Source organism: Phalacrocorax carbo, chromosome 23 (genome assembly GCF_963921805.1).
Source record: "Phalacrocorax carbo chromosome 23, bPhaCar2.1, whole genome shotgun sequence".
NCBI lineage: Eukaryota > Metazoa > Chordata > Aves > Suliformes > Phalacrocoracidae > Phalacrocorax > Phalacrocorax carbo.
Genome location: NC_087535.1, coordinates 6,291,131 through 6,317,146, shown reverse-complemented (window position 1 = coordinate 6,317,146; position 26,016 = coordinate 6,291,131). Strand labels below are relative to the sequence as shown.

General features: G+C 52.5%; 1 protein-coding gene and 1 long non-coding RNA gene across 4 annotated transcripts in view; both read left to right on the top strand.

Annotated features, from left to right (window-relative positions):
* The window catches only part of LOC135316917 (uncharacterized), a 297,894-nt gene extending 294,795 nt beyond the window's left edge, over positions 1-3,099 (top strand). The window contains exon 4 of the long non-coding RNA XR_010376119.1: positions 2,837-3,099. This is a non-coding gene — a long non-coding RNA (uncharacterized LOC135316917). The remainder of the gene's footprint in view (positions 1-2,836) is intronic.
* Positions 3,100-6,502: 3,403 nt separating this feature from the next.
* The window catches only part of PLXNA2 (plexin A2), a 182,370-nt gene continuing 162,856 nt past the window's right edge, over positions 6,503-26,016 (top strand). Inside the window, exons 1-2 of one of the 3 annotated variants that reach the window (XM_064471865.1) lie at positions 6,503-7,513; positions 8,840-8,954. The gene's annotated coding sequence lies outside the window, so the exon portion shown is untranslated. Of the gene's footprint in view, positions 7,514-8,839; positions 8,955-15,588; positions 15,776-22,764; positions 23,065-26,016 lie in introns of those variants that run through there. The other 2 variants (XM_064471864.1, XM_064471866.1) reach the window with 2 other exon arrangements.

Genomic DNA, 26,016 nt, shown 5'->3' with positions numbered 1-26,016 from the left:
GAGCCCGCCCCAAGGTGGAAATGGAGAACACGCAGTCTGCAGGAATGAACCAACTCATCTGGTTATATCATTCTTTGTCCCACGAGATCCCAACAAATTTTTGGAGCTATTCTGACAAAAGTCATCTCCAGTGTGAAATACCATGAAACAACAATACTTCACAGAAGTTTAAAAACAAACAAACAAACAAAAAACCCAAAACCAAACCCATTTTCTTCTGACGGTAGCTGGAACTTTGTGGAGCATAATCTCTACATGGTCTTAAAATTTACCAGGAGTCCAGCTAACAGGTCATGAACAGCACCAGAAAATGCTGCAGTCACGATTTGATTTAATATGTAATACTTCATTTTAATGGGAAAACTCTTGCACCTATGGTCCTGTCATATCCCTCACAGACTGAGTCAGTAGTAAGTCTTTAGCTTAATTTTACGTAACTGGAGAATCTCCAGCAATGTAAAGCTGCTGTGGCATGCAGGGAGGTTTGCTTACACACTCAGACTACTCCTAGAGATGATTGATTGTGTTTTAAGTATTGGCATCCAGCTAACCTTCCTGCCTGCTGTCGAAAGCATACGACATTGTCTAGGCTACTTTCCATTTTCCATATTAGCGTACAGAGGGAGAGACATCACACTTAAACGAGCTTGTTTAGCTTCTAGTAACATTTTTTAATGTCTCTGAAAACCACACCACCACAATGGGCTCAGTGATGTGTTTCAGGCTTTGATTTAAATGTCTCGCCATTTGTTTCGGGTTAGATTAGGGTAGATTTGGGTGAGATATTAGGAAGAAAAGCTTCGCTATGAGGGGGGCGAGGCACTGGAACAGCTTGCCCAGGGAAGCTGTGGGTGCCCCATCCCTGGCAGCATTCAAAGCCAGGTTGGACGGGGCTTTGAGCCACCTGGTCTAGTGGAAGGTGTCCCTGCCTGTGGCAGAAGAGATGATCTTTAAGGTCCCTCCCAACCCAAACCATTCTGTGATTAGATCATTAGTAGTATGTGCACAAAGCTTAGCATTTCCATCTTCGGGACGACACAGTCACCAAGAACCATGTTAGACAGAGACGCTAACAGAAAGGAGCTTTGCAGTGTGCAGGTCCTGTGCGTGGTGATTCGTTTGCTAAACCACACCTTCAGATCCGTGCTTTTCCCCATTTGGGGGTGGTTTTACATGGTCTGACATCCCTGATGAGATTCAGGCATCTTGCTGGTGGGAAAATGCAGGGTTCTCCTCTGCTAACTCAGAGGCAAGGCTGCGGAGACACTCCAGTAATTTCAGTAATTTCAGCCGTCTGTTTAGCACAGATTTGATGGGTAAAAGCTGGAAGGTGACAAACATCAGAAATTCGGTGTGTGTGTTACTGATATGACAATTTAGCCCACATAAGCCTGTACGATGCTGTCGCCCCATCCCTGCGTGGACCCGGCAACTTCTCATCCAGCTTGTTCCTTTTCCAGCTCAGCATTTCTCGCTGCGCAGTCCTGCTGCAGACATTCATATCTAAGAAATATAATCAATGACTTGATTTCAACGCTATAGGCATTCCCTATAGAAGTCTCCTTCTCAGTCAATTAGTAGGACTGAATTTCCTACTACTTAAAATCTCCTAGAAGGCAGGAGATTCCAGCATCTCCATCTATATTTGCTGGGATTATTGCTTAAAGATGGCTTAGCTACTAAGCCACGGCTGCAAAAGCTCCATTAACTTCTTTACTTGTTCTACGTGTGAGCTGGAAGGATTTCAGTACCGCAGATCGAATACAGAAACCTGACACCCATTCTTCAAGCAATTAAACTTTGTTAGGTAAACTATGTGTATTTCATTAAGGAAATGGATCCATCAGCACTGGGAATGCCATTTATGAATATTTCCTTGTAATGGAAAAATGAGCATGTTGACAGGATGAATTATTAGACATATTTATAAAACAGCTGTTAAAAAGCATATGTGTATGTCCCAGCTGTATTTTTTTTCCCTTTTTATGCAGGTTTTATAGCAGTTACACTTTGAAAAGCCAGCTTGATTGGCTTTCTTACAAAAAGAGGTAGGCTTGATTAATTTATTCTTACTCCACGAGACTGCAGTCACAACTGGGGAAGCAGTCTGTCTGTCTGCGATTTATTCATGGAATAAACCCAAGGGCAGACAACCAGTACACAGCTTACGTGGTGCTTAACTACCGCTATCGCCTACATCTGATAAGGGAATCAATAGCTTCGAGTCTTCCCCCAGTCACGCTGACTTCTCATGGAATTCTTCTCCTTCGCTGGGGACTATATGGGAAGAGAACCGAGGTCACTGGTGGGGGTTTGACCTCACGCAGACCAGGGGAGGAGGTTTGGGCCTCGATGACACTGTGAAGGATCTGGCACGCTTCACCGGCTGCTACTCCAGGTTTGCAGGGACAGATAGGAAAGAAGGATTAAGACCAAGATATTGCCACTTGAGGAACTGTGAATGCGCCTTCTAAATATGTCACCTTGGAAGTTAGAGGAAATATGAATCCCAAGGCATTAGACAGATTACAAGTATAGACTATGAAGTGAGATTATTGCCAAGACATTCAGGTTTTTCTCCTGTCTGCATCCCCTCCTGCTGTCGCTTCCCCGCCTCACTCTTTCGCCTCTCTGTCAACGACATAGGTACAACAGCTCTCGGCTGGAGAGGTACAGCCAGGACCTCGTACTGCCCCAAAGCGCTTTGGGACCGTGGCGTACGTGGCACTGCAGCAGGGAGAGCTCGACCTGAAAATAGCTGTGTCTGCTTCCGCAGTGAGACTCCCCTGTATCCCCAGCCAGCCTCTAGCAGATCCTCTTTTTTCTCTTTGACTAGACGCCATGTGGAAAGTTCCCTGTGTTGTTTCCATCTGACTACAGCAGCATCTGCTGCTGCTGATAAAGCTGCTAGAATTGGGAAAGGATCAGCCTCAGCCCGGGCGCTGCCCCCTCGGTGGCATCGGCCGTCGCTGGGTTGTGGCTCGTGGCAGTGCGCTGGAGCAATCGTCACCCGCCTCGGGGTGCCTCGGCCACTCCGCATGACCCTCACTGCAGTGCCCTCAGGCACGTGCTGAGGTCCATCGCTACCTACCAAGGCCACGTAGCATCTGCTGGAGATAACAGAATGCCTGTGCTTAAACATAGGCGCACGCTTTAGCGGGTTCTCTCTTTGGGATCCCACCGCTGCTTTGGGGTTCCCCTGCCATCCATTTTAATTTCTGCTAGAGATCTTCATCTTCTCTGCTCGAGAGCCAGTTTCTCCAAGGAAGAGACTGTGGAGCTGGAAGTTGGTGGAGACAAGGACATGGTCCTGTCGGAGTGAGTCCAAAGGGGGGCTACAAAGGTGACCTGAGGGCTGGAGCACCCCTCCTACGAGGCCAGGCTGAGACAGTTGGGGTTGTTCAGCCTGGAGAAGAGGAGGCTGGGGGGAGACCTTATTGCCGCCTTCAGGTACCTGAAAGGGGCCTACAGGAAAGCTGGAGAGGGACTTTTTACAAGGGTATGTAGTGATAGGACAAGGGGTGATGGCTTTAAACCGAAAGAGGGTAGATTTAGGTTAGATATAAGGAAGAAATTCTTCACTCTGAGGGTGGTGAGGGCGCTGGCACAGGTTGCCCAGGGAAGCTGTGGGTGCCCCATCCCTGGCAGTGCTCAAGGCCAGGCTGGACGGGGCTTTGAGCCACCTGGCCTAGTGGAAGGTGTCCCTGCCCACGGCAGGTGGGTTGGAACGAGATGATCTTGAAGGTCCCTTCAAACCCAAACCATCCTATGACTCTACGCGAAATGGAGCACTTGGGGCTTTAGAGCTCCTGAGAACCACTTGGAACAAGCTTAATGTTTTAATGATGTATTTGCTGAGTTCAGTTTTCATGTTGTCTGAATCTGGGTCTCCAATCTCCTTCCCCGGGCTCCAGCAGTTATGCATTTGCTGTACAGGATTGCAGGAAGAATGATAATGTAATAAATACAAGCTGTGCAAATGCTCTATTTCCACATAACTATATCCAACTATATCCATAGTTACCCATAGTTTTTACAAACTTATTTGAAGAAATAGGTCTAGTCCGAGGCCAGCTCTGTTTTCATGCATCATGATTCCCTCTGAGTATTTTGGGTCTCTTTAAGCTAAATCCATGAAACGAATACAGTATTTTTTGAAGAAGATTTTAAAGTTAATTAAAGAATTGGAAGTATATAAAGAAGTTAGATTTGGCATAGCATCCAGTACACCTAGTTTCGAAGGAGGTCTAGTGGAAGGACACATTCTCTCTCTAGGGTGCTTAGGTTGACGAGAAACCTATTTGTAAGGAAAACTGACTTTGGAAATGGCTGAGAGCAAGCTGCTGCTTCTTTTTAAGTCTCTGCCAAGTGATTGATCTGGTCCCTAGGTTCATCAGATCATTGCTTCCAATAATATAATTTTGCTTATTTATTTTATATATGATCAATATGATAAATACTACAGAAACATGGAAGTGCCAACTAGGTTATTTCTGGCTGTAGCGGAGTGGCGAGGGGGAGTGCTCCAGCTTCCACTGTGTGCCTTGTGAAGCAGAAAAGCAATTCAGTCAGACTAAAGGCTACAGATGAGGCTGTATGTTCTCTGCAATAAATGCAAATGATTTGAATTCATTTCACTGGTAAGAGAAAAAGAGGGGAAAAAAATTAAAGCTAAAGATGTTGCAGATCAAGGAATTCAACTTAAACAGACGCAAAATTATCATAAAAGAAAACACGGCAATAAAGAGAGGGGAAAAATAGATTTCACTAAAATAATCTGTTTTAATGAATAGACCATGATCTATTTCTGAAGTACCTCTCTGTGGTAGTGTTTTTTCCCTTTATTTTTTTTTAGAGCATGTACAATAGCATTATGGCCTGGCTGCAATCAGTCTGCTGCGAACAGCTTGTATATATTTGGATGTTCACTGGCCCATGAGAGCAAATCGTCCTTCCTTACCGTCAAAGACTTTCTTTTCCAGTTCCTTTATTAGGTAACAAATGGTTCCCGTTCCTTTTGTTCTTCAGTGTTAAGCATATTCAGTTTTTCTGGCTCTGTTTTATTATTTTTGTTTAGATTTGTTAATAACGTATGTTTCTTTATTGTTTGCAAGGGGCAGTGTTGTAGTTTCTTCTGCTTTTCACTAAGAAATACCTTGTAACGAAATATAGCCCAGAGCTTGTCAATGCAGAACACAGACCCAGCTGGGATTCTTCCACGAAACATTCACTGCAGCATCTTGGGGTAATTCTTCTAAAGCCTCTTTAACAGAAAGTAAATTCTTACTTGTTTATGGCAAGTGCCATAACTGCTAAATGGGTACCTGGTATCTCTCACACTCGGTGTCCGGTGCCACAGAAGAAATAAATGATAAAATAATTTAAAAATAAGATATCCAGGTTTATAGATGCTCTGTTCAAGCCTCCTCTTATTTGAATTTAGTTTGAATTATTTCTAGGCTAAGGAGTTCTGCAGAGGTGCTCTGTTCCTCTCTGCATCCCGAGAGGCGAGAGAGGGAAGGGTCATACCCCCATGGGAAACCTGCCGGTGCCCCCTGCGAGGGGTGCGAGGGCTCCCGGGCCGCGCCCGCACGGCCAAGCACAAGGCGAGGGCTCTGCTCGCATGGGAATTACACCTTCAGACAGAGAAACGGGCTCTAAGCCTTGCTTTTGGTGTGACCATGAGTAACTTGAAATGCTTCAAGCCCTGGAAATGCCATGGGAGGTGGAGTCAGAGGATGCTGCGGCTCCAGCGGTGCTGAGGAATTCAGAGATGTTGATCAGATATTGGGAAATGTGCGTATTTGGTTTCCCCCTGCCCCTTTTCCCCTCTCCCTGAGCTAAACCTCTGGCCCAAGCAACAGCAGAAATCATGGGATAGAAAAATACGAGCATTCGTAATCAGAAACAGTCTCTTCCTTTTGTCTGGGCCGGGTATATTTAGCCGGTCCGATTCAGCTGCCGATACGTATTTGCCAAGGAAAACTTTCTCGTTTAAACGTTCCACTTATCCAAATAAAGAGAGAGGAGCGGGAAGTAGGTCTTGGCACAGCCACGGAGGGATTTGAGTTGGGAAAAATAATACACTTGGACTCCTTTTTTATGATCTAGTCCGTTCCTATCAATTTGAAATCGTGAGTTGCTTTGCTTAAGCAGCTGACCAGCAGGTGCACAGCTTGCAAACCGCATGCTATTGTTTCTGGTGTCAGTCACGGCGTAAGAGAAACGCGGGGTTTGGACGGGCGTTTTATTAATTCCTTTTTATTCCCCAGGACTTCGTCGCGGGTCCCGATCAGCAAGGATACCGCTGCCCACCAGGCTGACACCAGGGAGGTGCCGTTGCCACCGCCCTGAGTGGCCTTTCAGGGGAAAAAATGGTGCTTTTAGTCTTTCTTTAGTGAGAAGGAAACTGCTTAAAACCAGACCAGCTTGCTAAGACACCACCAGCTCGGCAGAGACTGCCTGGGAGAGCTCTCGGGGCTCTCGCTGGAGGAAACCCGACGTTTTCTCCCGGTCTTGGTGTGAGCTGAAGTGGAACGGCTTGGTTTGTGGTCACAGGTTTGATCCCAGCATGAGCTGGGACTGTCCGCACTGGAGCGGAGCGTGGGTCATCTTCTCGTCCCAGAGCTGAGCGCTCGGGCTCGGCACCCGAAGCGTTTCATCCAGACCCCACCGAGGGCCGTAGGCGGCCGTCGGCGAGCTGCCGCGCTGCCAGCTGCCTTTCATTAAGGCAATGCAAATGGGCTGCAAGGGAGAAGGTGCCAGTGAAAGTAAAAGCAGCTCATGAAAGGGAGCGCAGACAAGGAAGGGAGAAATTATTCACATAGCCCCAAAGTTTACTTCTAAGAGGTCTTTTTTTTTTTTCAGTTTCGTATATTTTCCTTGATCATTTGGAGAGAAAAGATCCGTCCATAGACAGTTCTCCAAAGAGATTATTATTTTTTTCAGCGTTGCTATTGCTTTAATCCGTGGTCTCTTCAGACAGGGAATGTTTAATTGGTGCGCTGGTGAAATAAAATGTTTAAATAGATTGAATGGCAGACTTTTTCCCTCTGTTGTGACGTTAATCCCCCAATATTCCTGGGCCCCTTGCTGGGTATTGAGGCAAAGAAAGGAATCATAGGAGGTCCCTCTCTATACATCTGCCTGTGATGTGAAAACTCTCTGGATACACTTATCGTACATGATCCAACACATCAATTAAGCTGAAGACCTTTCTGCAATAATTGCTTACGCACATGAACTAAAGCACTCCGTGTGCTACATCTCTTCTGACTCAGGGCAGACTTCTCTGCAGAGGAGGTGCGATGGGGGAAGGCAGGAGAGGGGAGCCCCGGTTCACGCTCGGCGCCTGGGCAGCCTGGTCTCCAGCAGAACGTCTCCCTGGAGGTACGAAACCGCGGTTCCCTGCCACGACCCTGCCCATCGCTCGTGCGCACATGTGCACCGAGAGCGCTAGAAGGAGGTTCTGGAGAAGCAGATTAGGTGGAAAGGTGTCCCGCTAAATTAAGAGGTAAATTAAAAGGTTGGTGCTCTTGAAGTATCCTTTTTTCTTCCTTTTTTCCCCCCCTTTGGCAGCCTATTTTCTTCATGATTGTATCAAGATTGATAATAAGAATGTTTAAAATGAACGTGTACCTGCTCTGCCTTGCTCCGACTTTGGCTGAACTCCCTGAAAAGGAGTTGCTATAAACTTCTGAGTTTGCATTTGGGTATGAACATCTCCCTCCCCTCCCTTTCCTGAAAAAACTCCTAAGAAATACTGAAAAGAGTATGAAATGATAAGCAGAATTCAGGCTCCGCATTCCTCAGTCATTTACAAAATGCTTTGCAGAATTCACAGCAGCAGATTAACAGTCACAGGCCCGCAAATCAAAGGATTTCCAGCTCCACCCCCCCCCACCCATCCATTATGCAGGGGAAAAAATCTCAATCTCCTCAGACAAGAGGGGAAAAGAGATGAAATTAAGGTTTAAAATAATTTAGTTTTGCATTTAATTTGGTTTTACATTGTCAGTAATACACACTGCCTACAGAAAAATTAAAAGGATTATTGTAGAATAAAAGGCAGAGCCACAGCGTGTTTGACAATATGCTCGGTATTTTATGTTCATTAGGACAGGGAGCCTGAAATACTCATTTCTTTATGATGAAGGAACTAAAGATTTCCAATGAACACGCTGCAATGAGCGTGCTGGGGAGATTTATTGCTAAAAGAGCTTGTTAATCACAGCGACCACCTTTCAGGCTTTGAAGTGTGAGTAGCTGAGTTGTATAGTTACTTCTCCCCCAAGACAGCCCTTCAGCGTATTGGGGAAATGGGAACCCTGCAAACAAACTTCAGAGGTCCTGAGGAAACTCGGATGCCGGTATTTAGAGCAGAGATTTTGGAAAACCGCGGTTACAGCTCGCGGTTAAAAGCGCCCCCTCCTTGGATACCCACCTCTTAAACACTGGGTATTTGTGTCGCAGTGGGTCCTGCTGCAATTTCTGAGGATTTCTGCAACTCTTCTCCTAGCCGTGGGTGCTAGGAACGTCGAAAGCTGCCCAGAGGGCTCACCAACAACAGCCTGGGATGGAGGTGGGAGGAAACGGGATCATGCTGGTCACCAGCATCTTGGAATAACAGTGGATAATGTGCCTCGGGCTGGGAGTGTCTGGGGTTCAGAGCAATAAAGACTTTTTCCCCGGTTACTAGAACAAACACAGGCTGGATATCTTCAAAGGCTGCCTCAAGCACAGTGGGCTTGTTTGTAATTGCATTATTAGTAAATAATTAATAATGTAGACAAACCAATGACGGGAAAACCCACAGTCTCTCTTGCTGATTCTGCTTCAGCCAATGAAGACGACCAGGCGCGGCTGGTGCTGGTGTGCGGCTCGGAAGTAACCCCATGAGCAGGGACGCATCCCTTCCTCGCTGGAGAACGTGCCTCTGATCGATGGCGAAGCAGGTGCGCTCATGTCAGAACAGGATTTGGCCCTTAGGAAATCGTTAAGCTGTAAATTCTCGACGTGACAGGCCAGAGTAGCGCTGGTCTTCTGTTTCATGTCAAAGGCTGTGCGAGACTCCTTCGTTAGAGGGTCGATAATTGACTCAATGGGCTGTAATCGCTCACCCCGCAGTCAGGGTCTGGGGGTGGAGGTGCAGCCCGGCCCCGCGCAGCCCCACGAGGCTCCAGCAAAGCAGCTCCTGGCCTCGAGCGTTGCTTCAGCATCTGGAGGGGCTGCTCTGGGGGCCAAGGCAGCACAGCTGGATCGCGGGCCAGCAGCTGGGATGGGTAACGGTTCCAAAAGCGATGGGTGGATGCCCAGCCCCACGGCCCATCTCCAGGGAAGGACCCCTCTCCCTGTCCCTGAGCACCCACCAGTGCCGGCGTCTGTCCTGATGCCTCCGTCCAGCCCTGCGTGGTGGCGATGGGCTCACAAATCACTGTGTCAATGATTTTGCAAACAGTTCTTCCAGAGTCAGCCCAGAGTGTCACAAAGCTGACAGCCTCTTCGGATGACCTTTTTTTGGACTGTTTTGCTTAGCGTATGACTGAGATGGAAAACCTCTCCCTGCTCCTGGCAGCGCCTTCGGAGGGAGTTGTGCGGCCCCAGGCGTGCGCAACACAAGGATGCAGCAGAATATTTATTCAAAGCAAGAGGTGGGAGCTGTGTGGTGTGTAGCCCTGCAGCGGCCACGCTGCAGAGCCAAAGGAAGAGCCGGGCAAAGGCGGTCCAGGTACCTTCCGGGCCGATATGACCAATGTTTCCATGTTGTGTTTTTTTTAAATCACTAAATATGACTAGTGTCTTTGCAGGGTTACTTTTGTGCTCTTCCCCATAAGAGCCCCCTTTTATCAGCTGAGGCAATTCTTAGCTGTAGGAAGACGATTAAAAATGGCATATTGTCTGCACCTTGAATTTCTGACACAACCTCAGCACAGACTTGTCAGCAATTGTGTTTTTGACAGTAACAAGACACTCTGTAACTCAGGATTTGGAGACTTTCTGTTCTCCTGCCCTTGCACTTAATGAAAACAGAGTTTATTTTAGAAAGAGAAAAAAACCTTTCTGAGTTAATTTTGGCTCGGTTCAAACCAGGGGATACGGAGGCAGGAACCGAAGCTCACATTGATGAGAAAACCTGAGGGGGGGAAAGGATGAGGTGTGTTAGGGAAAGAAAAATGCTTTTCCTTTTCCAAGAAGGTATTATGAACAGTAGAGAGAGAGAAAAAAATTACTTGACAAGGTTCTTCTAAAGAGGAAGAATAGCATAAAGTGCCAGTTAAATTCCCATTGATCTTTCACTCAGCTTCCCATATACATGTGGGTTTGACTATTTGATATTTCCTTTCTCTGTCATAGGTAATAACGGAGTGGAAACAATCATTTCTAAATAACTGCCTATGATTCTTCTATTGTAGTGATTAGTGCTGAATAATTATTAGCTCTGCTGAATATTGCATGGATAGATATGATGCGAGTAACTAGAAGCTGTCAGCTGCTGGCATCTGTGCTATCGACTGATGCTCCGCCGGCGAGCAGCCGGGCGTCCCGTGCCTATAGATGGTGCCTATAGATGGTGCTCTTCCCCTCGCACAGCTTCGGCAGCTGCTCCAAGTCAGTCCTGGCTGGGGAGCACAGGCCTGGGCTGCGCTTTCCTGAGCTCAGTGGCTTGTCCTAAATGGACACAGGGAAGAGGTAAAAAAAAGGGTATTTTCCTGCTTTAGAAATTAGGGAAGAGCAGAATCTGTTTTACTACCCTGGGAATGGAAAATGCAGAGCAAATACTGACAGCGGGTCCTGCTGCATCTGCGGGCACCAAGAGAAGTGCCAGAGGCAATGTGTAAAGCCACATTATCCAGGACTTTTAGCAAATCTGAAGAGCCGGCTGCTGGAAGGATTGAAAGGCTCGCTGCTTCACACGGCTCAGACAGATTCATGACCCCTGTGCTCCGAAGCAAGGGAGTTTATCAAAGATGAGGACAGAGAGAAATTGTGAATACACAGGCTAGAAACAGAGACCGATCTTTCGCTGATGCCTTGCTTCACCAGCTGCTTAAAGACTGCTTTGTCATCTGCGGTCGGGATCCTGCCCCGCAGAAAAGCTCCTATGTCAGAGGGAAAGTGGATGAGAAGTTGTGTGCCAGGAGCTTAAAGATGGCTTTCCAGCTGACCTTTCCAGCCTGGCCAGTGGTTGTTGATCTCCTGCTTTGCTTCATGCCCCAGCTCAGAGCCTTCTGGGAGACGGGCTGAGGGGCTCTGCGCCCACACCGGCATCACCCACGTTGTTTTTGGCAAAGCCGCGGGTGCCTGTGCCGGTGACCCTGGTGCCGAGGATGCAGCCCCCGGCACCCAGGTGGATCCCACGCTGCCGTGTCCCAGCGCGGTCCGAGAGCCCTTTCTGTCCCCCAGCGCCGGGTGCTCACATACACACAGCGATGGAGAGTGTCAGGCGTGGACTAATGTTTGCGGTCCTGGCTGTTTAGTTGGTGTCTCTGTGTGGTGATGCTGTGGGCGTGGGTAAATCTGCATGTGCAGAGGCTGTGCGGAGCTTTGTGGCCGCAGGCTGCACACGTACACGTACGTGCCTCTATCCATTTGTCACCATATGTATTTGACTGGAGTAGAGGCGGGTCCTTCCTTCTATTTTGGCTCCAGACTTTGATTCCAAGACTTAGGCCTATCACCCTTTTCAGGAAAAGGTGAACACAAATAACCACAGAGGGATTTCTCCACCAGTTGTTTCAGCAAAAAGCTTGCTAATCACAGAATCACACAGAATCCCAGAATCCCAGCTTGGAAGGGACCTCAGGGATCATCTAGCCCAACCTTTCTGGGAAGAGCACAGCCTAGACAAGGTGGCCCAGCACCCTGTCCAGGCGACTCTTGAAGGTGTCCAATGGGGCCGAGTCAACCCCTTCCCTGGGGAGATTATTCCAGTGGTGACTGTCCTCACTGTGAAACACTTCCCTCTCGTGTCCAATGGGAATCTCCCCAAGAGCAGCTTGTGTCCATCCCCCTTGTCCTCTCCATGGGACTCCGTGTAAAAAGGGAGTCTCCATCTCCTTTGTAGCTGCCCCTTAAGTCCTGGTACACGGGGATGAGATCCCCTCTGAGCCTCCTTTTCTCAAGGCTGAACAAACCCAGCTCTCCCAGCCCGTCCTCGTACGGCAGCTTCCCAGTCCTTGGATCATCCTGGTGGCCCTTCTCTGGGCCCCTTCCAGCCTGGCCACATCCTTTTTGTACAGCGGGGACCAGAACTGCACGCAGCGCTCCAGGTGTGGCCTGGCAAGCGCTGAGTAGAGCGGGATGATGACTTCTTCATCTCTGCTGGCGATGCCCTTTTTGATGCAGCCCAGCAGCCTGTTGGCCTTCTTGGCCGCAGCAGCCACTGTTCGCTCATGTTGAGCTTCCCCCGACCAGGACCCCCAGGTCCCTTCCCACAGAGCTGCTCTCCAGCCAGGTGGATCCCAGCCTGTGCTGCGCTCCCGCATTATGTTTCCCCTGGTACAAGACCTTACACTTCTTTTTGAACTTCATAAGGTTCTTGCTGGCCCACTCTTCCAGCCTATTACACAGGCAACTCATTAGCCCAGCAGCACATCCATCACCTGAGCAAGCCCAGGTGAATCTCCACCTGTTTTGTTTCGCTCCACACATGCTGGTGCAGCCCTTTGCTCACATGCCCTGTGCACGAGCTGCTCGGCGAGTCTCGGGGCTGCTCCCCAGCCCAGCAATCCTGTACTTAGCTTGAGACAGACTCTCCATACAGGAACATAATTGACCATCAATAAATAATAAACAGAAGACAGGATGCAGACAGTCCTGCAAAGGGGAGAGAAATGGTTGTTGAAACACTCTGTCCTGCCTTGTATGGCTTTCTGCAAAAGGAGAAATTGCATTAGTGGGATGCGCATTTAGCCAAGGATGGTATTTGTAATAGGATTTAGTACCGTTTGCTGTGAATGCACGACACAGTAAATATATTAGGGACAGAATAGTGAAAGAGTAAAGCTTGCTGAGGAACCAATGCTGCCATCCACTGAGTGTCTTCTGTTTCCTCTCTCGAGCTAAACAGCTGCAACCTATGTGTCTTTCCAGGATGTCAAAATCCCCCGCTCTAGAGCTTCCAGTGAAGTCAAGGGGACCCTTTGCGTGGGCGTGGGGCTGGGCGCTGGGCTGTGGTGTGCAGGGGTGTGCGCCCCTGCTCCACTGACGGTTATACAGGCACTATCGGAAGGGGAATCCTTTTGTGAAGGATGGTGAATGTGACGAGGATGGGGAGGAACACAGGCAAGCTAACCTGTCATTTTCTCCCTGGAGAGGCGGCAGGGCAGGCGCTGGGTTACAGCCCTCCCAGGAGAGGGAAAGCAGAGGATCAGGAGCTGCGCAGCGGGATGGAAAAGCGTTCCTTGCCAGAGCCCCTGCAAGAGGCTCCTGAAACCCCTACCTGGGGCAAACAGCAAAACTAGTCGTGGTTGGGTGTTTTGCCCCCAAAACTGCCCTTGCAGGGTCCTGCTACATGCACCAGGCACTGCACGTCATGTCCCTCCATGAGATGAACCGGGGAAGACGCAGCGAGGCCGCTCCTGTCGCCGCGCTTACGGCAGCGGAGGTGAGAGGGGCTGGAGAGGAACAGCCCCTGAGCTGCTTTCCAAAAGGAGAGTGGGCTGGTTTAGTCACTTAGGTTTGCTGTGGAAGAGGCCCAGGTTGATGGCTGTAATTTTCTCTTGCGAATATTCCAACGTGTAATACATAAATTGTTAAAAAATTCTTGATGACAAGAAATGGAAAACAGCAATCCATCACGTTATTGATTCTCTCCACCAGTTGCACTCCTCAAAATTCTCCCGTGCCGCCTTGCTGGGGCAGGCTCAGCTGGACCACGGTGCCTCCGGGCTTTCGGAGCAGCGTGGCCGCGCCGTCCTGCCGCAGCCCTGGGGCTGGCTTTGCCTCCCCGTCGGCAGGCGTTCCCACGCCCTTGTAAGCCCACGCAGGTAGCCAGCGTGGCTCAGGGACGGATGAAGGTGCTCCTCGCTCCGGGTGCCCAACAGCTTACAGGTATTTTTCAAGCACTTGTGCTGGGCCAACAGGAGAGGCCAGGTGCTGGCTCTGTGGTGATCCCAGTTGTTCCCAAGGAGGGACCCCCTGGTTGCTGGCAGTGGGTGGTTGCAGGGCTCCCTGTCCCAGCTGGCCGTGGCCCCTGTGGTTTTGGCAGGCCGGGAGGTGTGAAGGTTGGTGGCTTTGGGGGCTCTACGCCACACACCCAGCTTTTGCGCTGCTGGAGGTGACACGGCCTTGGAGGACTGAGGTGTCAGCTCCATTTGCCACATGGGGAGACTGAGGATCAGAGAGCTCAGGCAGCACTCTGCGCCCCAAAACTGTGTGCCGGGGGGGGTACAGGGGGTCAGAGCTGGGAGCAGAGACCAGCAGCCTCCTTCCCAGGGCAGGTGGGAGGTGTAACCCAGGGAATGAGGGCCCGCTGGGGGCACAGGTGAGGGGCTTTACCTCCATCACAGCCTGACCTCAGCCCAGGTGTGCTGGTGGGGGTGGGGCGCGGTCTTCGGAGGTGAGGTGGGGCAACTCCCAGTGCACCCAGTTTTACTGTCGGGCTTTGTTTCAGCGTGGTTTCCCCGAGCGTCTCGCTCCCCCCGGGGGGGCTGAGGGGAACAAAGGTGGGGCTGGGGGGGGGACACAACACGGACGGACGGTGGGGCTGGGGGCGCAGGGGTGGATGGGACACGGTGGGGCTGGGGGTGAGGAGGGGGGGACGTGGCGGGGCCGGGGCCGGACACTGTGGGGCTGGGGGCGAGGAGGGGGGGACACGGCGGGGCTGGGGGGTGGGGAGGACACTGTGGGGCTGGGAGCGTGGAGGGGGGGACACGGCGGGGCTGGGGGCGAGGAGGGGGGGACACTGTGGGGCTGGGGGCGAGGAGGGGGGACACTGTGGGGCTGGGGGCGAGGAGGGGGGGACACGGCGGGGCTGGGGGCGAGGAGGGGGGGACACGGCGGGGCTGGGGGGTGGGGAGGACACTGTGGGGCTGGGAGCGTGGAGGGGGGGACACGGCGGGGCTGGGGGCGAGGAGGGGGGGACACTGTGGGGCTGGGGGCGAGGAGGGGGGACACTGTGGGGCTGGGGGCGAGGAGGGGGGACACTGTGGGGCTGGGGGCGAGGAGGGGGGGACACGGCGGGGCTGGGGGCGAGGAGGGGGGGACACGGCGGGGCTGGGGGCGAGGAGGGGGGGACACTGTGGGGCTGGGGGCGAGGAGGGGGGACACTGTGGGGCTGGGGGCGAGGAGGGGGGGACACGGCGGGGCTGGGGGCGAGGAGGGGGGGACATGGCGGGGCCGCGCCTCCCTTCCCCGCACGGCGCTTGCTGCGGGCGGGGCGAGCCCCGCTGCGGGCGCCGAGGCTGGGGAAGGGTTAAGCGCGGGGAGCGGGCGGGAGCGCGCCCGGGCCCGGGGCTCGGCGGGGAGGCGGGAGCGCGCCCGGGGCTCGGCGGGGAGGCGGGAGCGCGCCCGGGCTCGGCGGCGGGCGGATGCCGGGGCGGCGCGGGGGCGGGCGGAGGGGAGCCGGCGCTCGCCGCCGTACTCGGGCAGGGGCTGCGGAGGCATGAGCGGGCGGCGGAGCTGAGCCGAGCCCAGCCGAGCCAGGCTGAGGGAAGGAGCAGCGGGCGCCCGGCCCTGGATTTCCATGGTGTCGGGGGCCCGGTGGATCACCCCGCCGTGAGCCGGGGAGCCGGCACCCCCGGGAAGGCGGGCGGCACCGGAGCTGCGGGGTCTGGTGAGTGGCCGAGGCTGGCGAGGGGCTTCTACCCCCGGGGCATCCTCGGGGCTGGGGGTCCCCCGGGGCTGGGGGTCCCCCGGGCATCCCCGCCGCCGGGGTCCTGGCGGTGGGCGGCCGGGGGGCTGCGCGGAGGAGGTTTGGGCTTGTCGTGTCGTCTGTCGTCCCCCCCCCCCCCATGCTGCCTGCGGCCCCTTCCCCCCGGCCGCCCACCGCGGTGGCACCGAGGGCTGCGGGGCGGTGCGGGGTGGCCCCGGTACCCACCGTGCCCGGGGAACCCGCGGCGGTGCCCGGCGGCGGCGCCCGGTGGGGGGTGTGTGTGTGTGTGTGTCCCTTGGGGTCACCCCTCCGAACCCCCCCATTCCCGGTCCCCTGCCTCCCCCCGCCCCGCGTTACGTGCGCGTACACGCTGTACTTCGGTGGATTTTCTCGTTAATTCCGTTGTCATTTGTTACCGCTCAGTCACGGTCTGGAGCAGTCGGTGCACCAGAATAAACTAATTTCCATAAAAAGTTATTGTTGGCAACGAGGGGCTTTTTTTTTAAAACCACCTCTGAATCTTGGAAAAAAAAATCCCTGTTAAAACTTTCCTAAATCCTCACAAGACCCTTCGTGAAAGGCGATGAGGGGAGGGACGGCAAATGCACTCGTGCTCCCTTCGGGGCCAGCCCAGCGCCGCTGGATGGCCCCGAGCCTCCCCCAAGCCCGCAGCTCGCTGCGTGTCGATGGCAGCGGAGGCCACCCTGCGCGAGCCCCGAGGTGCCACCCTGCGCGAGCCCCGAGGTGCCACCCTGCGCGAGCCCCGAGGTGCCACCCTGCGCGAGCCCCGAGGTGCCACCCTGTCCTCTCGGGTCGTGACCCGCCTCTAACCCGGCACGGTCGGGCGTTCGGGCTTTGTCTCCATTTGAGCCACGGCCGATACTTTTGCGTTCCTGGAGGTGAAGTGAATGATGTTCAATTAATCTGTGTTCTAAGGGGTATCAGAAAGTCAATAGGTTAATGTTAAGTGAGGTGAATAGTAAGTGGTGGAGGGAAAAAACCCTCTACGTCTGTGACCTACGGTTCAAGGTACTGGCTGGAGGTGAGAGAATGCGAAGTTAGCAGAGTACCACGGTGTAAAAACCCACTGCTGACAGGGCTCCCCTGGTATCTGCTAAGCACTTGATGCTTCACTGGTGGCTTGAATGTGTTGAATAGTTCTCACCTGACTCGGGGAGATGGTCTTGTCTCTCCTTCTCTGGGTGGATTCATTGATACGGTGTCTAAAAGTTAAATCGAATGACCTACTTTATGGCTGAAAGACAGATGCCTCGGAAGAAATCTGTGCCACCTTCAGAACAGATGTTTAGCTTTTTTCCTTTAACACAGAGGTGTTAGATCCTTTAAAATGCAACATTTTTGTGTCTTTATTGCTGTCCTTTTGCCTTTTGTTGTCACGTTGAGAACCCTCAAAGCTTAAACGTGATATTTTGGGGCGGTGCAGGGGAAACAGATAAAATAGCTCTGATTCAAGAAACTTGGTGCAAGCGATGAGTAACGTGAACGTACAGCTGCTGTCGTGAAATGGCTTATCTAGCAAACCAGTCATCTTTCCCAACTCTTCTAGTAATCTCCACAGTGCTTGTTGCAAGAAGATAAAGTAACCCAATTTACTCTTCATTGTCTTTGTAGTGTTGTTTGATGTAATTAATTGTGGAGTTTCCCCCCGGCTTATAACAAGTTTGTGCGGTGGAAACAGGTAACAGATGCTGCATGAGATCCGCACTCAATCCACCGATATGATAGAAACAGCTTTTCCCCGTGCTCTTACCACGCTCGCTCTTGCTCTTCGTGCTAACTCTGAGCTTCCCCTGCCTCTCAGCAGAAGGGAACTTCAGCTGGATGCAAAAGGGGAAACGCAGATCCAGGCTGGCTGCGGGAGCCTGGAGAAGAGGCGACTGCGACTGCCCTGTGCTCTTTTAACTCTCTTCAGCAAATTGCATTAGTATGTGACAAATTGGTTTGCAAAGCAGCTAAATGGAAATGACATTTGGAGCGGTTTGCTGCGCAGACCCCGCGGTGTCTCTGCGAAACCTGTGATTTGCAGTATCTTCCCGAGATCTCCAATTTAACTGCCACTACGAGGCTTTCCAGAACTTACTTTGGGAACTCCTGTCACAGCTAAATGTGGGAGTCTGGAGCGTGTCTTGGAATAATTGCCCAGAAGCTAGGGCAGGTGTAGGTGCAGACTGTCTCATGCCGTAGGCAGCTTGTGGGAAGAGCTGAGCTAGGAAAGAAAGCAAAAGCCAATACAGAGCAATTGCATGGGGCATGTGGCAGGAAGGCTTAAGGTGGAAAGCTGTGCTTGCTGCTAGGTGCCAAAGCGATGCTTTCCTGCGGGAGCTGGGCTGAGGCTCAGAAGTACCTTTGTTCAGCTGAGGTTGTTTCAGTGGCTCTCAGAGGAGCGGACGGCACGGTATCGCGGCAGGAAAACGTACACCTGCCTCTCTCACCCCGCTTCCCTGAGCCTGTACGTGTCTGTCTGAACGTGGCAGTGATCAAGCTGTTTTAATTGGCCCCTCTGCAGTTTGAACAATAAATATGTAATGGGGGAGAGTGCCCCCCTCTTCCGCATGGCGTTGAGGCTGTCACTTTTGACGGGGAAGCGTGTGCTCTCTGCCCACCTCGTCCCCGCACGCTCGGGCGCCGCGCTCGCTCCCGCTCCAGCCCGTCTCTTACAGCATGTGAAAATTGCGCTCCCCCATCTGTGTTTGGCATCCTTAAAAAGAGGAAAAAAGATGAACCTGAGCGTGCAGTGCTCCTGAGACAGGCCCCTTCACATTTCTAAACACTCTTGATTATTCAGCTAATCTTTATTTCATGGGCCTGTTACAAGAAACACAAACGGGGGAGAAAGTAGAAGGCGGTGACACATTTAAAATACACAAGAAAAGTGCTGGCAGGAATATAATCGTTCTTATTCCAGCGATATGAAATATTTATGGGCCTAAGTTGTGGCAAGATTCTCTGCCTCCCCCCCCCCCAACTCTTTCTGAAATGTTTTCCCCAGTAAAATAGTAACCAGGGGGTGCTGGCTGTGCTGCCAGCAGAGCCCTGACCTCCCCCCCCAGCTCTCTGTGGGGTGGGGGCACCCAGCTGCCCGCGCGCACAGCCAGGCAGCGTCCGTCTGTCCGTCCCTGCGGAAGGCGCAGGAGGAGCGCGGCGTGCTGGCCAAGCTGCCCAGCTCGTACAGGGAGCGGAGCATTGTGTTACAGTCTGTTAACTCGAAATAATTCAGAAGCGTCCCCTCGGCAAGCCTGTGAAAAGCCCCCTTTGAGGTGCCCGTGTTTCGCAGGAGCCCGCTGCTCCCCCAGGGCATTCTGCTATTAATTCATTAGATCTGAGGGGTTTTTATCTCTTCCCCCATCTTTTCTCCCCCCCCACCCCCCCGGCAATTCAAACAGTGATGAATGGACAAAAATCCCTCAAGGGAAACATTTTTTCACTTAGTTACAAAGATTTCATGGCTAATTAGAGTAAATGTGGTTTTTAGAGTGTTAATCTCTTAACCAGCTTGGCTAGGAGGCCACCGCCACAGCAGCAAAGGGGAGGGCAAGGGGGAGCCAAGGGGGAAAAGGTGCTACCAAGTTCTTCCTGGGGCTGAGCCGCGAATGCCGCTGGCTGGATCCCATGTGTTGTTATCACCAGGAGCATCCCGTGTGCGACCTCCTTAGCTCTGCTAACTGGGTGCCCACCTTCCCTCCCGGGGCAGGGCGAGGGCACGGCTCGGCTCCGTGAGACTTGAAGGCGTTTTGGTCCGAGGAGGCCACGAGGTCTTTGTCTGCAGAAGTGGTGCAGAGGGAGCCTCCGGGATGAAAAGCAAAGTGGGAACAAAAGCAGAATTGAGGGCAGCGTGCTGTCCTTGGGCGGCAGAGGCGGCCGCCTGGGGCTTGTGTTCAGATTCTCTCTCTGCAGTTAAAATATATGTATTTACTGTGTGGTTTGCTGCCAGCAAGGGAGGCAGGCTGCGAGTGTGCCCAGTGAGCAGTGGGTGCCTCCGGCTGGCCCCCTGCATGCCATTGCACCAACCTGGCTGTGGTTGCAATGCCTCCAGCCCGCTTTCTGCAACAAGCACCCAGGCTTGCTGGTGAAGCATACGGTCCAGGTGGCACATAAGCGTCAAAGGTAGTTGTTTTGCTGATGGAAGTCATCCCCCCTTTGCTGCCATGAAAGGGATTGTCTGCTGTCTTCTTCCTCCCTCCTCCTGTCTTTCCGTCTGTGCTGGCTCCCTGGCGTCTGCCTTTCCAGCCTGGCTTTGATTTCACCCCAAATGGCTCTGGCAAAATGGGGCAAGTAATTCGTGAGCCGGCTCCCCGCTGCAGCCCGCTGCCCACCCTGGGCAGCAGGGCCAGCAGGCGGCTGGTGCAGAGAGAGCTTGGGAGGAGATGGGAGTGGGATGTGGGCTTGAAATTCCTCCTCATCCCGCTAGAGGGGATCCTCCGGATCAGGCTGGCGGAGCCCAACTGAAAAATGAACATAAAACCAGCGACTGGCAAAGCTGCGCTGAGATGCAGCCTCTGGCTGGTGTTGGAGCCCTCATCCCTCGGAGGGGGAACACGGGTTACAGGGGCTGCGAGCGTGACCCAGTGCTTGTCGGTGGGGAGGCCAGGAGGATTTTAGTGCTTTTCAGACATTCCTGGCCGAGGCAAGCTGGCTATGGCTGCCTCCCCCTGCTCCTTGCCCAGGAAAGCGTGGTTCCCCGGCGTGGCTTGTGGCTCCTCTGCCCGCCGTGGTCCGAGCCCAAGTGCTGGGAGCTGCTCGGGTGGGGGCGAGGCTGCTCTAGCAGGACTTCACCAAGAAAGCACAAGTTTACCAAACACACGAGTGCAACATATGTCAGTGACGTACCTAATTTGCTGCGTCTTCTCTGCTGGGTTTTGAGTCTGAATTATGATCCATCTGTGCTTTTCAGGGGGCCAGAGCAATGCTGTCAGCCTGGTATTGGCTACAGGGATGCTGGCGCTACATGCTGGGGGGCTGCCAGGGTGCTGGGAACAGGGTGCTGGGAAAGAGGTGCCCTCCCCTCCGTTACCAGATAGAGCCGATCTCATGTTTCTCACTGTAATTGCTGCTTCTGTTTGGGTGAAATCGAACTGGAAGGTGGTGATGGGAGGGAATGAAAAGTGAGGTAAACTTATCATATTATGAAAAATTAATCCTGCTTTGCCTGGGCTAAAATGACATTCAGAACAGGGAATAAAAGGCATCAGAGTCACGTTATTAAAAAAAAAAAAAGTCCAGATCATCTTAAAAGGCAGAGCGATAGTGAGCCCGGGAGAGCCCTGCCAGCAAGGGCCCCCGCTGTGCCAGGGCAGCAGTGGGTGCTGCTCCTCCCCGCGCCGATCCTGCCCCGGGACCAGCCCTGCCCGCTGCGTGGGGCTGCCTTCACAAAGCCCCGTGCGGGGAGGTGTGCTTGGTACCATCTCGCCGCTTGGCAGAGGAGATGGTTCTTCCAAAAAACAGTTCCACTGGGAAAATTTTATTACCAGCTGATGCATTTCTATGTCAGCTCCCTGCAACGTGTGCCTTGTCTCCTGTGGGTTCCTTAAAATCACAGTGCGGAGGGATGGCCCCGTGGTGCGATAGGCTCTGGTCTGGCTGGGGATCTGAGCACAGGGGACCTGGCAAGGCTCTCTGCTTTCAGAGGCCCTGCCTACCCAGCTATTCCCCCTGAGCAGCGTGGGAGCAGGTGGCAGCGATGGTGGGGACAGCCCAGAGCCCGTCCCTAGCTTTGTGCCATTTCGGTGGGGCTCCGCAGGTGTGATGGAGGGCTCCCACCTCAGCCAGGCCCTGGCTCTCCAGAGCCTCTCTGGAGCTGGCTACGTGTTGTGCTTGGTGTGACGGCGGCTTCCCAGGCAGGAACATCCCTCGCAGCCCTTTTCCTGCTCCTGCTCCACTTCCCTGCTTCATAAAAGTGAAAGGTGATGTCTGAGTAAATATTACACTGACCTCTCACCTCGCCTCCTCCCGCTGCTGTTGCTCCTTTCTCAGGGCTCATTAACGGAGCCACCGGCTGACCCGGGGCCACACCGCCGAGGAGGGGGCTTGGGGCACGGCGGGGGCTTGGCGCTGGAGCACGAGCCCGGCGCCTTGCGGCTGGGAGCTGGACGGGAAGGGCAGTCTCCTTCCTGGCCGCTCCGAGGCTGAGCCTCCTCCCGAGCACAGTAAGTGGATGGTAGATCAGTGGGTGTTTGCTCGGGCCCAGTGGGGAGCAGCGTGGGCTCTCCCGGTGGGTGCCGGTGCCACGTAACACCGTAGCTGCACTTACAGCCCAGCCGTGGCCACTAATGCTGGTGGGAGCGAGGGCTGGTGCTGTCTTGGGGTGTTGCTGCTCGAGCAGAAGCCTCTGTGGGAACAGTTACACCGGCAAAGATCTGTGAGGGCAGGAGGCTGTTCAGAGGAGTGGGTCAGAGTGGGTGCAGGCAGGGGGAGCTGAGCATGGACCTGGCGTCTGCCTCTCCAGGGTGACTTGGAGGGGCCGGGAGGGGTCCCTGAGGGCTTGGACTGGTGGCTCCCGGCTGCTGCAGCCTCAGCTTAGGCGTGAGGCTCAGCACGGGAGTGCAGGGATGCCTGTGGGGGGAAGCCCTTGGGATGCACAGGCAAACCTTAACCCCATTTTCCCAGTAAAGGGATGGTTGGATGGGGAGTGACGGTCATTGGAGAGGCCGTTCTCTGCTTATATTGGCGAAGGTTAAAGGAAAAAGCTTATTTTGCTTTCAGCTTCTGGCTGGCTCTTAACAGCATTTGAAAAACAGCAGTTTTAATTCCCGCAGCAGCTCGGTGTCAGGCTCCGGAGCCCCGTTTCCCTGTACCGTGTCTCGGGAAGCTGTGCGACACTGGGGAAAACAGGAAACCTCTGGGGCAGCGCCGGGCTGTTGCTCGCTCGCTCCGCTGCCCGTGACGCGCGCGGGGAAGGAAGCGGATCCACTGCGGCTGGTCCAGGAGTCGCCGTCAGACCCTGACTCAGCATGGAACGAGTTTCCCCTGTTATTTCCAGGCTCAGTGAGCCTGGGAACAAATGCCTCCCGGAGAGATTTATGCGTAGCTTTTCTTCTGTAGCGGTTTCATGTCATCGGTAAGAGAGAGCTCGGAGCAATCCCTCGTGTGCGGCGTGGTGCGCTGGAGGTGGTGGAGGAAACCGGGCATCCAGCGAGAGAAGAGCTGAAATCTGGAGGTGTGCAGGGTTTTTCCTCAGTGTTCGTGCTCAACATCGCTTTGGCTTGTTAACCTGGGAACGAGATTTCAAAAAAGTGAGTTTGAGCTCCATGGTTTTGAGATTAATCATAAAGCAGTGGCTTTGAATTATTTTTATTTGCTTTCTGATTGCTGGACTTTCAGAGTTTCCCTTGTTGAGATTTTCTTTAGAGCCCAAAGTGGCCATTTTTCACCTGGGGAGCAGGAAGCTGAGGTTCTGGGAACTGGCTGTTGGGAAAGCAGGTGCTGTGATGAGCGCGAGTGTGTCGGTAGCTGGATTAAAACGTCCCAAGTCGTGTTACCAAAACAGGTGATTTCCCACCTCTTTGAGACTATTACAAAAGCAGAGGTGAGTGCCGCAGACCACAGCGGGCTGGTTGCTTGCCCAGGTAGCCAAATACAAGGGATGCACATGTAGCCAGTTCATGTGAAGAGCTTTGTTCCCCGTGGCTGGGTAGATTTATGGATGTCAGAGCAGAGAGATGGTAAGCTGGCTGCTTAACAGGGATGTTACAGTTCAACTCCATAAAACACGCGGGCTGTCTCCTTTACTCATTCATTTGCCAAGTCCCCCAAAAAGTCGCGGTGACGGGAGCAGAGGATGGAGCGCTGCCCTCATGACCGTGTTTCCTGCCTTTGCTGGTTTATGTCACAGCCTGTAATGGTATTTAAACAAACAAAAAAAAAAGCCTGTGAATTTCCTTTTGATTTTTAGTGGAAGTGCGAAGAGGCGGGGTGGGGAGGAAAAGGGAGCACGGCTGTAGGTTTCCGAACTGGCTAAATTTTTCTTGTGCTGAAAATTTTTTAAATCTGTGCTGAAGCTAAAATCCAGGAGCTCCTGCCCTCCTGAGCGCAGAGGGGGCCCGGGCACGGTCGGGGTGTTGCAGCTCCGACTGTACCGTGTCGGAGCACAGTGAGGGCCTGGCATCAAACCCCCCGCTCGGAGTTTGCTTCTGCTGGTTATGCTGAGCGATTCGGGACGGCTGGGTGTGACAGCAGTCTCTGAGCATCCCAGTTATCCTCAGTTCTGATGAGAAGTGGGTTTGTGGATGTAGTAGACACCTGCTTTATCAGAATTCACGCGGGCACGGGAGAGTGCTGGTTTGTCAGTGCGTATGGATGCAGACTGTACCTGTACTACTGCAGGACCCCAGGCATTTCTTCTGCTGTTTTCGTTTCATTAAGTGTTGATGCTGAGGGTAGGGCACAAGTAAGAACAAAGATCCCTGAATCCCTTCCTCGGTTCAGCCAGCGGCTCTGGGAGATGTAGGGCAGCCAGAAAGGCAGGGCTGCTTGCTGTCGCCAGGCTGTGGTGTGAGAGCTGTTTTTCCTTTGTTACTTTTCTGAATCAGTTTGTTGTATATCGAGTGCTTTCCACAGATGCTGCTTACACGCTCATATGGGGGATAAGCTCTTCCAAAATCTGGAGGAAGCAAACTGGGAGTAAGAGCTTCTCAAAGTCCACCATGGAATGAAAATGCTTCTGTGTTGGCCCAAAAACTAAAAATTCTGATCTTTGATATCTGCCCCTCTGTATTTCCAGAACAATTTAACGTTACAGAGGCATCGTCCATTGTGTTAGAGAAGCTGGAGGGGCCAGATGAAAAACATCCACAGCAAGTAATCTGCTTGGCTGAGATACGCAGCAGCAAAAGGTTCTCTGCAGGCTCTTTCTGTCCTAGTTGCAAACCTTTCTCCGCAGTTTGCAAGGAGTTAATTGCAGTGATGAGCCCTCCTCTGATCAGTGGAGCGTTTGGCTCGACTGGCAGATGAGGAGCCTTATGGAGCAGGAATTGCATTAAAGGCCCATTTGGTGGTCACAGGTTTAGACTGTCTTTAAAATCTCATAGCAACCAAGGAGCATGGGCAAGCACTCCCAAGTTCCCTGGAAGAAAGATCAGGAGCCCCTTTGCTTGTCCACTCGGATATAATAAGGTGCTGGTACAAGTGCTTGCGTAACTTGGCTTTTCAAGGCGTAAATTGTGTGAACAGGGACAAACCTGTTCCATCGGTTCCACCAAATAAATTTTCTGACTTGGAGGTGGCCATAACTTGTCTTGGGCCGAGCTGAGAAGGGCTAGAACAAATTTCAGAAAGGAACAAAAACAGAGGCCCTTTTAAGGGCTTCCAAGGGTGTTGTATAACTTGTTTAATAAAAAAATAAGCCCTGCCCAGGGTATTGGGTCACTGGGAGGCTTAACCTCCGGAGTGACAAGTTGGGTGGGATCGAAGTGATTTTGCAGCTGAAGTTTTTCACTTCTGAGTGTGAATTCAGCAGTATGGGGGTTTTTAACTAGTCACTTCCTTGCAGACCTGTAAGAAAGATGTATGTCAATCCTATTTTTGATACGAGATCTAATTTACTTGTAAGTAGAGGTATGATCTCCCTGGGTGCGAGCCCTGCCAGCGCAGGGCGTTGGGCAGCTCGCCTTCCCCGCCAGCGCCTGCTCTCCCACTGTCCTTTACGTGAGCTGCAAAGACCTAGTGAAAATCAAACAACTTTGTCTTAATTTCCTTCTCCTCCCAAGATTTGAAAGAGTGTTTTTCCTACAAACAATGCAAATTTTAACTTGAGAAAAAGCAAAATGTTGACTCGTTTGTTCATCCCTGACAATCCCTGTTATGTTCTCTGCAAATTTCCATTATAAACATGACACTTTGCCAGATTATCTGCTTTAGCCATCTTGTTACTGAAGAGGATATAACATTAATTTCCTTGTCGTTTAGTTTTTCTGATGTACGTGGGATCATTTGGTTGAAGGTGTTATGAATCTTAATGTAAATCAGATGGGCTTTGCTTTGGGCCTCTAAAAAGACAATGGAAGCAGCACTGATGTGACCCTGGAAAACGCACCGATTTTCCTCAGAGTTGCACGGAAACTCAAATTTGGGTGCGGGGAGAGTTTCTTTTTCAGCAAGCATCTCAACCCTGTTGTTTCAGTGCAAGTTCTGCAGCTCTCTGGCCATATATAGCTCAGATCTTTGAGGTTTGCCTTGGTTTTGTCCCC